We start from the raw sequence: 14,988 nt of genomic DNA on the forward strand, positions 1-14,988 counted from the left end.
GTACAAATGTCCTTTTTTCCTCTTCTTTTCCCTAAATCTTTTTGTCAGTAGCTCAGAAGGAAAGAGGGTTTTTTTCACTACAAGAGAAAACTGCGGTTCTCGCTGCCTTCCTTTCACCTCTCTGGGATGTTGGAGGAAAAATGGATTCGCATCTATTTTCTACACTTTTCCTCTCCTTGAAAAGTTTAAGAAGCCTTCCACAATTTCCTCTTTATGCTGTCATAATGATTTGTTTCTCTCTTAGGAATATCTCCATGCACAGAGTGGTGCTCACAGTGACTGCGGTACCAAGAACCAAGGGAAAACTTAGGGACATAGTCTAGAAAGTTTCAGTGCAGAAGACAGGATAGTTGAATAAAAACATTAGGAATTAACTCCCCTGAGTCGGCACATGTGAATATATGATTTCTTTCCAAATTCCCCTTAGAATTCCCCTCGTAATAGTGAACTTCCTTAGAATCCCTGCGCATCCAGACTCAGTTCAATCTTAAACTGATTTTTCATTGGGTTTATTTGGGTGAAGTCTTCATGAGGAAATTTAATAATGGGTTTTATTCATTGCTGCAGGATTTGGACTTCCTCACTTCTTAATTTTTTTCACAGCTATCTTAAGTTCAGTCTGAGATATGCAGTGTAAGAGAGATCCAATAAAAATCCCTTTTGTTCACTGGAAAAAATGGCCTTGACCCATTAGAGAGCGATTTGATACTTATCTGAACACCTCCTCACCTTCCAAGAGTTAATTTGACTTGGAGATGAGCCAAGACAGGGAGTTTCTCTAAACTTCCCCCAGCTTTACAGGCTTGGATTCAAAGAGTCCTGGCTCTGAACAACTCATGGGTTCAGGTTTTCCAAACCAAAAGGCGACTGGGCACGTTTTGGAAAACCGGAGCCTCCCTGGGAGTTCTGTTCCCCCCTGATTGATGGCCCTGGCTCCAGCCCCTCCGTGCTCTCACTCTTCATGGTCTGTGGGTAGGTCAGCACTGCAAACACTCCTCAAAGGAAATCATCCTTCTTCAATGCAGCCCATGGCTTATCTCAAAACCCTATTTCCTCTGTCCATCCCACGCCTTCCCTTCCTCCCCCAGCAGACGAGGGTCTCGCATTTCACAACAGCTGCCTGAGCAAATGCAGGATGGGCCCCACTGTGCTGCAGCCTGGCATCTGCAGTGCCCAGTGAGCCAGGGGCACGAGGAACAGCCACAGGACAGGTTCCTTTGGGGCTGTTTCACATTGTCTTTTCATACATCAAATAAGAGCTTTTTTCCATCTCTGTGAACCAGCCGTATCCCAGCCCTGTGTCCAGCAGCTCATATTGCCAGAAACATGAGGCTGGGAAAACGGGGAAGTGTGGCATGAGGGGGAGCACAGGGATCTGGGGACACTCCTCTAGTGCCATCACTGTGGGCATGTGGTGCTCTCCCACCTCATAGCTTTATTTAAACAGGAAGAGGGAAGCTTCCTTAGTTATCCCATGCCCCTGGGAGCACTCTGTTCACAGGACATGGCAATACCAGGCATCCAGCTGCCAGAGACCCAGGCAGGTGGAGAACAGGAACACTGGAGGCTTTTTTTGTGGTAAGTAGGAAAAAATAAAAGAGAAAAGACTCCTGGATGAATGCCTGAGTCCTTTGATTCCCCAGAGCAGAGATATTCCTGTCATCTCTGGGAATGGATGGGATGTGGCAGTCCTACGGTGTCTTCATCTACTCCCAAAGGCAAACAAAGGCAATGCTCATCACGGTGGTGTGTACACAGGGGTTTTTAGGCTCTCTGTCCTTGCTCCAGCCCAGCTGGCAGGCTCTGGAGCTGATGGCAGCAGTGCATACCCTGCCTGTTGGCTGTGATGTGGGAGCTGAAGTGAAACTACCTGCTTGCTTCTATCCAGGTGGGAAAGGGCAGGGAGATGGGCAAGGGATTCACTGGACCTTCCAGACACCCACTCCTATCTGTCTCTGCCATAGTTCACTCCGCTTCCAATGCAACTTGCTGCAGTTGGGAGACACAGGTCGGAATCTGTCTGGGCACTGCAGGGTCCAGCTCTGATTTCTTCAGGTTTTCTGTAAGTCAAAGGACAGACGTTTTCAAAGCAGTGAGAACACCAGCAGGACAGAGGAAAACTTAAAAAGACCCGTGATTGTTGAGGGAGATGATATGACTTCTGCTCTTGTGCTTAAATAGGATTAAACTGCCATCGGAAGCAAACACTGAGTAAGAAACCAAGATCTGGCAAAAAATATTAAAAGCAGCCCTCTGAGTCCTCCCCCTGGTTCTTACCCCTTGCAGGATATAATATTTGATACTCGTGTCACAAGGGTCAGCAGGTGGAGGAATCCTGCTTTGTTACAGACATTCTTTCATTTATTTGTATGGAAGGGCTTTTCTTTTCAGAAGAAGCACTGCAGGGCGTGTAGGCTGGTCCTGCTGCAAAAAGTCCTGGAGATAGCTGAGTGAGAGCTGAGCTGTGGCGTGACATACAGGACATGTCATCCAGTGCTGCTCCAACTGAACAGGCAACAAACACTTTTCCGTTGAAGCAGGATCAGGAGGGGAATGCACAAAGGCCAGGGTGTGGCTGGGATGGATTTAGCTGTGTAGGGCCAGTGAGGCATTCCAGCCAGGACACTGGCTCGAGGTGAGCTGTGGACACTGAGCACCTCTGAGCTGTGGCTGCCATTAGCCAGAGCTCCCTGCAGCACCTCAGCTCCGTGGTGTGGATGTTTGGACCCATGCCAGATCAGCCTCGAAGGGAAGCTGTGCTCGCTGCTCCAGGGCAGCACAGATGGAAGTTGTGCGGAAGGTTTCATTTTGTCAGCAGTATGTGCTTGTTGTGATCCCTCACAGTGAATTCCCACTTGGACTAGCTGCCTGTCATCTGCCTCAGGGCGAGTCCCTGTGCTATCCTAAGTGTTATCATGCCTCAGTAAATAGTCCAAGGTTATGGGGAGCCTCAGGTTTATGCTACGGGTGGTAACGCTTTTGTTGTTGTTTTTTTTTTCACAAAAGGACAAATGTTCATGGGTTTTTATGATCACATCCCAAAACTGGACTTTGTTTCATTGCCTGGTAACGTCTGTGACCCTGTTTGCTGCTCGGTATCTTGCCAAATGGCTGGTCAAGATGCAAAGTACACTTAAAGTGTTTAAAATATCAATAAAAACCGTCTGGGATCATTTCACAGAGCAAATTATCGTGGATCCATCTGGCTCCTAATGGAATAATCCTGAGCAGGTGACACACTGCACATGCTAGTGTGGGAATATACAGCGTTCCATGTAGCTTTCCAGTGAGAGAGGGGAGAAATCATGCCATTGGGAGAGGTGACAGCAAAAGCCATGCCTCCAATGGGTGACATCTGCACAGGGGAGCTCTGCTGGCAGCAGCATCACCCTGGCTACAGACATTGGCTCTTGAGCTGGGTGATGGGTGTGCTCGGCTGGGATCAGAAAGGGCCTCTTGCCGTGAAAGGGGACGAGAAGGCAGGCAGCACCTGAGTCATCCTCACTTCCAGGCTGTTTAATCCTGCTTCCCAAACCTGCCCTTCTGTGTCACAAGACAGTCATCTAGAGCTGTTGAAATTATTAACCCATCCTGATGACGCATCCCCTTAGGCACGTGCACGGGAAGAGTGTGTTGTTGTCCCTGGTAGAAACCCAGCCGTGAGAGCTCAAAGCCATCACAAACCAGGTGTGTGACAGCACCCCAGGTTTTATACAGACCGAATACTCTCCTTAGGAAGCACAAGTGAAAAAAATACGGGAAATGGCACTTAATCTGCTGAGAGAGGTGCCACCTCGTGATGGGTTTCATCCTTAGGACTCAGACGTAATGCTCACTGCCTTTGTAACATCACCTCAGGTGTTTTTTCTGCATCTCCCATGCTGGTTTATCACTGTGATTTCTGCAGCTGATGAAGTATTCAACATTTCAGGTTGCTGATTATGAGTTTGCAGATTGGGAGAGAGACGTCAGTATGAAAAGTAGCACTGGCTGAGCATAATTTGACCTGATACAGATGCACCCATTCAATATTTTAGTCCAAATGAGATCAACAGGAACCATTTTAAGCTAAGCCAGAATAAGTTACTTATAAACAGAAATAAAATTATCTGTGTAACATGTTGCAATAGCTTAACAGTGGGTGAACAAATGGCTTCAGGGAGGCCAGTGCCTCTTGTGAAGAGCATGTTGGCAGTGGGATTCTTTCCTGTTCAGATTAAGATCTCATCCCTTTTCCTCACTCTGTAAAATACCAGTCTCTTTCTTTATAAAATAGGGATATTTTCACGTGATGTTGGGATATTCCTGGATAAAAGATCATTATGGGCCAGATACACTGTGAAGAGCAATTTTTCCGGCATTCATAAGATATTTTCTTTTCTTCCCATTCCCCCACTTGCCATCTTCCTTCTTCACAGCGCTCTGGTGCTGCCAGCAGCTTGCAGAGGAGTTTGAGTTCAGGGACTGTTAAAGGAGCAGGCGCTGTATTCACATCCATGTGCAAATCCAAAAAATGGGTGAACATGGAGCCACCCCTTGAGAGGAAACAGCCCCCAGATAAAAACCCAGGAGTCTTAAAGGAAGATACAGAGCAGAAAGGGAGAGGCAGGTGTTTGGCATCAAAAGGGCAGGAAGGAGGATGGCAAGTGGCAGGGTGGGAAAGCAGAAACTGACTTCATTTCACCTACAAAACCTGTCACCACTGGGAAGGGGAAAATAAAATCCTGCAGTCTTCAGCCACGAAGACTTCCACGCCACCAGGTCTGGCCACTTTAGTTCCTAGGCACAAACCAGCTCAGCTCCATCATAGCACCGTGCTTGTTTCATGCCGGCCAACAGCAGGGCATTAGAAGTACGAATTCTTACTTGAAACTTGAACTCCTTCCCCTGTAATGCAAATCATTATGCGGCATGAAGGGTTTTCTTTAGTTTTTCACAGCAATGGAAGGAATGGAAAGGGTTTACAAGGAATGGAAAGGGTTTATTTATCTTGTCTTTGCCTTTATCTTCCTTTGTGAGACATAACAGTTCAGCTTCATGTAGTTTTAAAATTAATTTAATGTATCTCATTTGCTGGTTAAGTGTCCTGTATGAAACGAACCTAGCAGGTGACAGCAGACGCTGTTAAAGCCACCGCAGCAGTAACGTGGCTTTGCGGTGGCCCGTGACCCTCGCTCCGGAGGCAGGACCTCAGCGGGCAGTCGGAAGCACCGCAACGGCCTCTGACTTACGGGAAGGTGCGACTGGACTTCTAGGGGGACAGGGGAAGAACGGCGGGGCTTCGGAGGGAGCCCAGTTCTCTGAGGTCTGCGCCCGGCCAGGAGCTCAGGCCGTTCGCGCTGCTAGTGCGGGGATGGAGATGCGGTGGCCGGGCTGTGGCGGGATGGAGGAGCTTGTAGGGGGCTCCAGGCTGCAGCCGCCGTGCCGGGGGGGCTCCCCCGGTGCGGGGCGGTGCTGGGGGCGGGCTGCCCGTCTCGGCACCTGCCGGGGGCGGCCGGAGGCGCCCTCGCCCGGCGCGGCTGTGAGCGCGGAGCCGTCCGCGCCCCGGGGCACGGTGAGTGCGGCCGCTGCGGGAGGACCGCGCTGCGGCGGGCCGGGAGCGGGGAAAGCTCGGGCAACGGGAATGCGCGGGCAACGGGGGGGATGCGCGGGAAGCGGGGATGCGCGGAGAACGGGGATGTGCGGGAGCGAGGGATGCACGGGGAGCGGGGCTGCGCGCGGAACGGAGATGCGCGGGGAGTGGGGTGCTGGAGGCGGCGGGGCGGACGAGACCCGGCGTGCGGGGGCTGCCCGGGGTGCGGGGCAGGCGCGCTCCTTCTCCAAGGGCAGGGCAGGGCGAGCTAACAAAAGGCGGCGGCCCCGCAGCCCGGCCGGCACCGGCGAAGTCTCCCGGAAAAGGGCGCCCGCCCCCTCCCCTTCCAGCTGCTGTTTTCTTGTTCGGTGTTTTCGGAGCCTCTGGACGCTGGGAAGAAGCAGTCGGGGAGGGAAGGGGTGTAGGATCAGACCCCGCCGTGCCGCGCTTCCCCGGTCCGTATGTGAAACTCGTTACTCAGAGGGGTTCTCCAGGTGGGAGTTAAACGCCGTCCTTGTGCTGTGATTGCACGGACACGTCCCGGACTGCACCATCCCGCTGTCCGGGCTGCAGCTGGGCAAGAGCTGCGGGGCTTGAAGGTCCCTTTAATGCTCTTTCTCTAGGGGCAATTGCCCGGCATCAGAGCAGCGGGAGGTTTCGTGTGCGCTCTCACTGTGTTACATGTTTTAGTAAGCAGTGTAGTGTTCCTGCCGGCAGTTCTGCTGGCAGGCACCTTGCAACGAGATACTGGGACAGAAGCTGAGAAGTTTTATCACCTGGTTGGAATGACCCACAGACTCTTTTAAATGGCTAAGAAGAGAATTATATTCAAATGTAACATTATCAGCCAGCATTTTTCTTTGTAAATTTGGGAGGAATGTGACCCACAGACCTCATTTGCCTTCACTCCAACTTTCTCCCCTACTTCTTCTGCCCACGAGGTCTCCAGAGGTCTGCTTTTCTCATTCCCAGCTGTAATGCCCTTTAAACTCTGATCTTTATATGTTCTTCTGCCTAAAAAACCCAGCCTTAAATTTAAGTGACATTAGGTGCCACCAGCAGCACCCATTGAAACACGTGCATTTCTCATCCCCAGCCTGAGCCCTCTTTAGCCCTGTCAGCAGTGGGGTGAAGCTCAGCAGCCTGCTGTGTTTCCTCAGCCGTGGGGGCCTGACTCTGGTCCTGCAAGGTGCTTGTCCAGAGTTTCCTCGATGCCAGCAGAAACGACAGTAGGGAAAAATCAATGCCCTAAAACTCCTTTGACTAAGAGGGGTGAAGTCCAGGCCAGCCTACAACTGGGAGAGGGAGGGGTGCTCTGCAGGTCCATAATATGGGGATTTAGAGGATTGAGAGCTTGTTGGCCCATATTAATGGTGCTTGGCACCTCTGGTTCTTAAATCGAAGAGGGAAGTTCAGTTCAACTGAAATCAGGATTACTGTAATTTTTAAGGGAAAGTTCATTTAATAATCACAGAAGCTTATCTTCCAGAGGTCAGCAGGCCAGAAGTTTAAGTATAAAACATTGCTCAAAAGGCAATAAGGACATACAAGGCCAGCTGCAGCCTACTTGGCATTGCTCTGCAGAGGGGGCTGCTGCTGTGGCACGTGGGAGCCCTGCCTCTGGGAGACGGGCAAGCTGTGGTCCTGCAGCAGCCAGGGGCCTCCACAAGTGCCCCTGTGTTCAGTAGGCCTGAAGAGATTTTTTATGAGAATAAAAGCAGGGTAATGTAGAGCCCTTCTCCCTCTGTAGAGTATCCTAGCTCTTGGCAGCAATGGGAGAAAAGCTGGGCTCTAGCAGGAGGATGCAGCTGGCATCGGTGAGCAGATGGACTCAGGAAGGCTGCTGAGGGAACAGCAACGATGGGGAAAACATCCTTCCTGCATTTGTTTAGCCAGGGTGGACCCTGCTTTAATGGTCAGCCCTCTGGGTGAGCAGTCATCTTTCACATGGTGTTTGCAGAGCAGCTGGCATGGTGGGGCCTGGTCCATCCCATCCCTGGGCTTCTTCACCCCAGCAGCAGTGTAAGTAAATAAATCAGGAGGATATGACATCAAGCAGGGTGTTTTATAATGCCCTGTGTGATTCCCACTTGGCTAACATTTGTTCAGGCCTGGAGTGACTGTGGCTGGTGCTGGCAAGCTGCTGGACTTTATGGGATGTGGGAGTAGAGAATGGCTCATGGTCAGCAGGATCAGGCTGTAGCCACAGTACTCAGAGAGTATCAGTCACTGGGAAAGAAAACCTGTGTGTTTGAAACCATGATTTGGGGGGTTGTTCCCAAGTTTAACTGGAATGAAAAGCTTGGCTACCCTTGGTGTGCTGCATTGCTGCATGCTTGCCTGTGTTCACATGAGAGCCACTTCTCTAATCCTTTACATTCAAGTTGCACCAGGGCTCGCATTAGTGGCAATGTCCTTTGGGTTTAAAGAAGCATGAGGAATTTCTGTCTTCAGTTGTTCACGGAGAAGGGGATTGGGTGGGTTTTTGATGTAGCAGTAACTGCTGTATTGGCTCAGTTCTAGAGGTTGGGATCAGAAGGGTAAATTTATGCCTTTGAAAGAGGAATCTGATGGAAATGAAACCAGCCCACTTCACCCTGATTAGATTTCATCATGTTGCGCCTTCAAAATGCCTTCAGCATCCTGGGCAGAGATTTGAGAAACATCCAAAAGTTAAAAGGACATGGTTCCTATGGATTATCAGCGTGTCTTTTATTTTTAAAAAAATCTCATCTTTACTATTCTTTCAGCAACTCAAAACAGTGTTGAAGAAAAGTATTCAGGGAGACAATAAAAATAGCCAGGCCAAGTGCTCTCCAGCAGTGACCTGATCCTCGTGTGCTGTGGAGGGTACAGATTCCTTTGCAGTTACAAACGGGCTCCGGGCTGGAGACAGACTCCATTTCAGCCTAATTTAAGCAAAGTACGTGATGATAACTGGTGGCCAGTACAGTTATAGTGGGGAGAGGGCCCCCGTGCACAATGGCTGCATCCTCATCACACTATGGCAGCTTAAATTTCCCTGCACAGATGGGAGCAAATATGTGCTATAGTAAGGCATAGCTCTAAAAACTCAGCTACAGCCCTGATGGAAATACCAAGCCTGGAGTGTGTTTATCTTAAGACCGTGTTTTCCCATGTAGGCTAGGGAGAAGTAAATGGCCTATACCACCCCCCAGGGGCAGGAATGATCTGCAGGGAGAAGGAGAAGCTGCGATATTTGGAGTGACTCTTGCAGCCAAGGAGTTTGCCTTATGAAATCACGGTTTGATTTGTTTGTCTTCCTGTGCAGACATTGTTTGCCTGGGAGCCCCCTTACTCCATGCTGGCTAGAGTGCTTAATTTCCCTGCAGGCCAGACCTCAGGACGGATCTGCTCTGTGTTGGGAAGGGAGTGGTTAAGCCAGACCAGAGAGAGGTGTGTGTTGAGAGGTGGATTGAAAGGAAAAGGTTTTATGGGGCCCGATGGCTCTGTTGTGAAGGATGCCAAACCTCCAGGCTGGAAGCTGGGGGCTATCACTGTCGGAGCAAAAAGGGAGCTTAGTTTCTAAGTGGCTCCTGAGTTTACTACCTTGTTTCTGTCAAGGGGTTTGCAGGGGTGATACTGATTAATGTGATGTCCTTTCCCCACGTCTGTCTATTCCCTTCCTCTTCCATCTCACCAGGCACAGTCTGACAGTGTTCATTAGGCCACTTGTCCCTGATCTGTGAGGAATAAATATTGACACTGATGGCTGCTTAATAGGATTTGAGTTTGCTGCTTTCTCTCTGAACGGGTTTTGCACTTGTGACTCAATTTGCGTTTGGGACTGGCTCCACCAAGGCTTCTTTTTGGGAGGGGTGTTGATAATGACAATGGCACACAGCGTGTTCTGTGTATGAGGAGAGGCTGGGAGTGGGGTTATGTATTGCTCCCCTTTTTCCTGTTGACATGCAGAGATTTCCAGGTTGTGACTGCAAATCACTGCATGTCCCTAGCGAGGGTGTGGCTTCCTTTGAGAGGGTGCTGCTGTTCCCACTGGGGAAGAAGAGTTTTTGATGTCTTGTTAACCTGTAACTGCTGTGAAGGCCTCAGGTCAGACTGCTACTGGGCACTGCTGTGGGTGCTCCTCTCCTCCATGCTTCCTTAATGTGCTTGGGGGCGGCCGCTCCAAGGAAGTGCAGCTCATGCTGTTTCAGAGTGTTTTGGGTGAACTTTTAAGATGTGTCTGAAGTGACTAAAGTCCCATTAAAAGGTGACAGGCATTTAGGCTAAGTGGGGTTTTCTGCGTTTCCCAAGAACTGTGTAAGGTTTCACATCTACAGCACAGCACAGCACCTTCATGTTCCTGGAAACCCAGGAGGATCTGAGACTTCTCCCTGGAAGTCAAAGCCATATGCTAACCAGTTGTGGAATTTCTCTTGACTCTTCCTGGGGGTGCTTCACCTTAGTGGTACTGGAGGGCAGCATCACTGGGGAAGCCCCTGACCTCATCCAGGTAAGCTTCCCGCAGCTTCTGCAGGTGCTAATTCAGCTGCAGTGCTTGCAAAGAACATATTGAGACCCACCTTCAGATCTTGCTTCTAGTGCAAGGAATGACTTGGTTCTAGGCTCAGGATCATCAGACCAAAACACAGTAGACAGGGTGATGGGGAAGAGCTTTCCTGCTGGCAGGGTGCATGGAAGAGATCCCACACCCAGGGCTGTGTACAAGAAAGATGCTTGTGGTATCTCCTCAGCGTAGACAACTCCTAATGCTCCTAAAATGGCTCCCTGCTAGGGGGGCAGAGTGGAGTCAGGAAGGCCAATTGTGCCTTTCGGGTGGTTTGTGTGAGAGCAATGGGGATGCACTGAGGTGTAGGACCAGGCAAGAGGGGCCAAGGGTTTCTCTCCCATCTCATGTTCCTTGTCATGGTTGCAGCCCTCATCCTTTTCCAAGCTCATCTTTCCAGACTGGCAGATGCTAAAAATATTTTGAGTGACAGATATTTTTTATCTCAGCAGCCAGCATTTCTGTCACTTGCCTTGGGCTCTCTCATTCAGCTGGCCAAGTCCTCATCTCCTTACTCAATCTATCCTCATTTCTTAGTTGGGCAAATCTCCTGCTGAAATCCCCAGGAAGTGAATGGAATGCTGTGTTGAGTAAGGTGTTCAGGAATTTGTCCAGGAAGAGGTTGGCACGTGGGATGGAGAAGCAGCTCATAAGGAGTAGCTCATATTCTGGGGATTAGGCATTGCAACACCTGTAAAGGTGATTTAGACCTTTGCACTCCACCCCTCAAGTTACTGCAATTAAAATCTAGAATACCAGGAAGCACAGCAAATAATCAGGTTAGAGAGAGCTGAGAGACAATTCAGCTGCAGACTTGGCTTCTTGGTGCTAAGTGTCCACTGTGCCTGTGACAAATGTGAGTATGAGGCTTTCTTCTGCCCGCTCTGAAGAGATGCTCAGATTGTCACTCCATTAGTACAAATCACTGAGACCAGTTTTTCAGAATGCAGTTGAGTCACTGTTGCAGCACTTTGGTAACATCCGTATTTCCGTAGGAGAGCGGCTGGGCTAAAATTTCAGGGTGTGTTCCTTAAAGTGCAGGGTGTCACCAGTGCAGGCAAGGAAGAGAGATCCAGCTGTGCTGGCAGAAGAGGTTAATGCCCCACTTGCTCATAGTGTCAGAAACCTCGTCCATCCACCACTGGAACAGCTCCTGTAAGCACTCCCTTAATCTTTAGCTTTAAACCATTTAAATTGTTGGTCTGAACTGACCTCATTTGGTTTGTATGGAACATATTAGGAGCTGCCCCAGCAGATCCAGCCTGGTCCCAGCTCCACGCTGCTGGTGGAAAAGTTTCCAAGTGAGGACTGGACTTGCCTTTCAGATCTCAGGTCTGCACCCTGTGGCCAGGTCCCAGGTAGGATATGTCTTGCCTGACATTCAGACCCACCCCCTCCCAGAGTGGCCCTTTTGTAGCTGGAAAACATTGCTGATCTGAAGGGTGAGTGTAAAAAGAGTAATTGTGGGGAAATATCTTCTGCTTATTGCATCTCTTGCTGTGAACATAACTATTGTTTCAGCATGGAGGGTTTGCAGGCTTTTCCTACGGAATCGTTTTAATTCCCAAATCCTAAAATGGAAACTAATCCTTATATTATATGAGCATGGCTTTTCCTTCCTCCTTGTGGCTGCTTTTCTTTGTAGGAGCTGCAGTTACATTTTTAGTTTCGTTTACACTTGTCCTTTAGAGCCATCTTCTGCTTTGTTGTGTGTAATGTAAGAGAAGTTAAATGTTATCATTTATACAGAAGGACTCTAGATCCACACGATTCAGTGTGGGGATACCCCAGAAGCTGTCAGGATGCTGATTTACCTGTGTGTGGTGTCCCTGGTCCTTCCAGAGACAGGTGTGTTAAGGATCCTCCTCCTGGCATGAGCGCTGCCATGCATCATCTTCATCTCTGGCACCTCTGCCCAATAGATCTGATGCACCACAGAGAGAGCTGATCCCAATCTTTTATGGCCAGGTCTGAAGGATTGTCCCTCACAGCCTCCTGGTCCTGAACAGCCCATGAGGAGAGGGGATGCTCTGATTCCCCAAGCTGATCCCGTAGTGTCCCCAAAGGCGTCTCTGAAAAACCTCAAGAGATGCTCGGTAATGGTCAAGAACAAGTCTGTAGGATAGTCCTGTTAGTCATGGGGTAGAAAAGAAGGAAAACATCATTTCTCTGTGGTTTTACTCCTGTCTCGACACAATAAGTAGGTAGATCTGTTTTCTGAGCACAAGGTGCAGGAAAGCATTTTGCTTGCAGGTAGAATTGGGGTGCAGGATGGATGACAGGCCACTTTTTTTGACAGACCAGGACAGTTGTCACCTCTCAATTGTCTCCTCCTGAGAAGGTTAGATCTTCCCTGAGCAGGCAAAGTGCTGCTCAGGTCAGTACTGATTTAGAGCCCTTTGCTTCCATTGAACTTCATCCTGAATTAGAACTTTTGAGAATTAAGCCACAGCCCTAGAAAGATTTGGGCCAGAGCTGCAGGGAGCACACTTTGGGAACAGTCTCTCTGGGTGGTACTGGGGCACAAACCGCAAGCTGTGATAGAGTATAATCGTAAACCTCTATTACAAAAAGCCAGGAATTCACTAGGGATAAAAGCTAAAGCCTGAGCCCTACAGGTTCTTCCTTCCAGCCAGGATCCAGGTCGTTTTGGCAGGGCCACGCAGGGAACTGTGCGCTCCGACACCGGCTGGGCAGCACAAGAAAGGACTGTGGGCTGCAGGGCTGCGTGCCCAGCTGCCTCCGAGGGCCAACTGCTCATGCAAAGCAGGGAAGGCCCCCAATTCAGAAAGCGTGGATTTAGGGTGCCTTTAAAAGGGTGGCAGTCTCCGGGTCGAGGTCTGGGTGCAGTGGAATGCCTATTGTCAAAGCTAAAGACCAAAGGGAACGCTGCATATTGTGGGCCCAAATGCAGCTGGCACGAACCAAAAATGTGCATGTGAGTGCCTTTCTAAGTACCCAGTAATCCTTCAGGGCAAAACGGGGATTAGGGCTCTCTCCCAGACAAAGAGGCAGTTCATTTTCTCAAAGATCCCTTGGCCAATGAAGTGAGGAACCCAAATGAATGCCAGGGCTCCTTTCAGCTCTCTGCTTGCAAACAGGTACGGCGCCAGAGCAGCTGGTTTGTGTGGGGCTGTGCAAACACAGCACGGCCAGATTGTGGGATTGAGGTCAGGTCAACTAAAACCCGTCCAATCCCAGAGAAAAGGGGAAGCCAGCAAAATGCTGGACAAGTAGGACTAGACAGTGTGGCACAGGGAAAACGTGGTCTCCTTTCTCCAGATTGTTTCGCAGTGGACCTGAAGGTCAGCGCTCATTGAGGTTGTTTAAGTTGGAGTTGCCTGAGGGAAGAGCCCTCCGAGAAGGAAAGCTGTGAGTCTGGATTAATTCCAGGTGACTTCTCAGCCTCTCTTGGTTTGCCCTGAAATTCTGCGTGCTCGGAATCTCGGTAGGAGCCGTTAGACTGAAAGCGATGGGTGCCTGAATGGGGGATGTATCCATCTAAAATTCGCCATCCTGTGATGTCTTTGCCTTCAAGCAATGGCCTGTGCAGGTAGAAAAGCACAAGCCCCCTCTGCACTGTTCCTGGAAAAATTCTTCTTTTCCCTTTTGGTGATTGGCTTGTGGCACAAAGATCAGCTCTAGTAATCCTGTCTTACCAGATATCAGGGTGGATGTGCCTGTGATGTGTACAGAAAATGTGCATTGAGTAGTCCCGTTTCTTAGAAGCAGCAGCCAGCAGCACTGTGAATGGGTTAGGGTTGCGTGGGTTTTTTTTCCCCTGAGCTTTACTGACCCATCTGAATCCCAGATATGGATATTATTGTTTCTACTTGAGACTTGGATCTTGCTGCAGATCTCTGGAAAGAATGTTTAATTCAGTCACAAGATTCATGTGCTCAACAGAGCCTTATTGAGATTTCAAACTCTGTCTTGCTCTGCTTAGGATGCAAATGTGCTTCCATGAGTTATACAGGTGGAGCCTGTTGTGTTTTGGATCCATGAACCAGCCTTGAATTCCTCATGTGCCTTATTTAGACTGTGGAGTTAAACCTGGGTGTTTCCCACCTCAGGTGAATGTCCTGAGTCACAAGCAAGAGGTTTTACCCAGGGACTGAGACCTCCTCCAGCAAATGTTTTAGAGGTTTCAGTGCAATTTATAAATGTTTTTTTCATGAAAAAGTTGTTTTGCCCACGTGTTTCCAGCTGGTCTTGGCTCTTGGTGTAGCTTGGGGGTCCCGTGAGCACAGAGTAACAAACCTGTGCAGACCTTGCTGCTACCAGGAGAGCACCTGGGCCTTTGTGCTCTGACACACAGGGCACTTCCAGTGCAGCTAAAGGAGATTCTGGGAGCGTGACAGAGATGTGGATTACGGGCTATTTCTGGACCAGCCACAGGAGGTAACAAAATAAGAAATACGTAAGCAATCCAGTCTTTTCAGGTGGAGCGGGAGGATCTGCCAAGCAGGATGGCCACGGGCAAGGTCGGTGCCTGGGATGAGTGTGGTCTCTCCCTCCCTCTGCATCCCTCTCCCTGACAGCATGGAGGAGACAGGAGGGCTTACTGTTTGCCAGGAGATGGGGGACTGCCGTGGAGGTGGCGTTTGCATTCCCAAGGAGATGTAATTCCGGCACATCAGCTGCTGAGAGCTTGCCTGCAGGATGAGGATAGCCAGAGGTGAAGCTGCCCAGCTCTCCTTATGTCACTGGGCTGAGCTGGGGATCTCATGCTGCCCTGTGACATTGTGTAACGTGGGGTGCTATGAGGATAAACCAGCAGCTTTAACTCCTCTGGCTCCTTCCTGCCTGTCAGAGCCCAGTTCAGCTTTGTTGCTGCTTCTCCATATTTTTGTGTCTGTGATGTGCTGTTGGCTGTTTCTGTAGC

At 49.7% G+C, this 14,988-nt stretch overlaps 1 protein-coding gene across 3 annotated transcripts in view; it reads left to right on the top strand.

Moving 5' to 3' along the window:
* Nucleotides 1–14,988, top strand: part of SHROOM3 (shroom family member 3) — a 79,893-nt gene that overhangs the window by 33,993 nt on the left and 30,912 nt on the right. The window contains exon 1 of one of the 3 annotated variants that reach the window (XM_069012416.1): nt 5,532–5,554. The exons of the other annotated variants lie outside the window; for them this stretch is intronic. The gene's annotated coding sequence lies outside the window, so the exon portion shown is untranslated. Of the gene's footprint in view, nt 1–5,531; nt 5,555–14,988 lie in introns of those variants that run through there. 3 annotated transcript variants of the gene reach the window in all.

This window comes from Aphelocoma coerulescens, chromosome 4, assembly GCF_041296385.1.
Source record: "Aphelocoma coerulescens isolate FSJ_1873_10779 chromosome 4, UR_Acoe_1.0, whole genome shotgun sequence".
Taxonomy (NCBI): domain Eukaryota; kingdom Metazoa; phylum Chordata; class Aves; order Passeriformes; family Corvidae; genus Aphelocoma; species Aphelocoma coerulescens.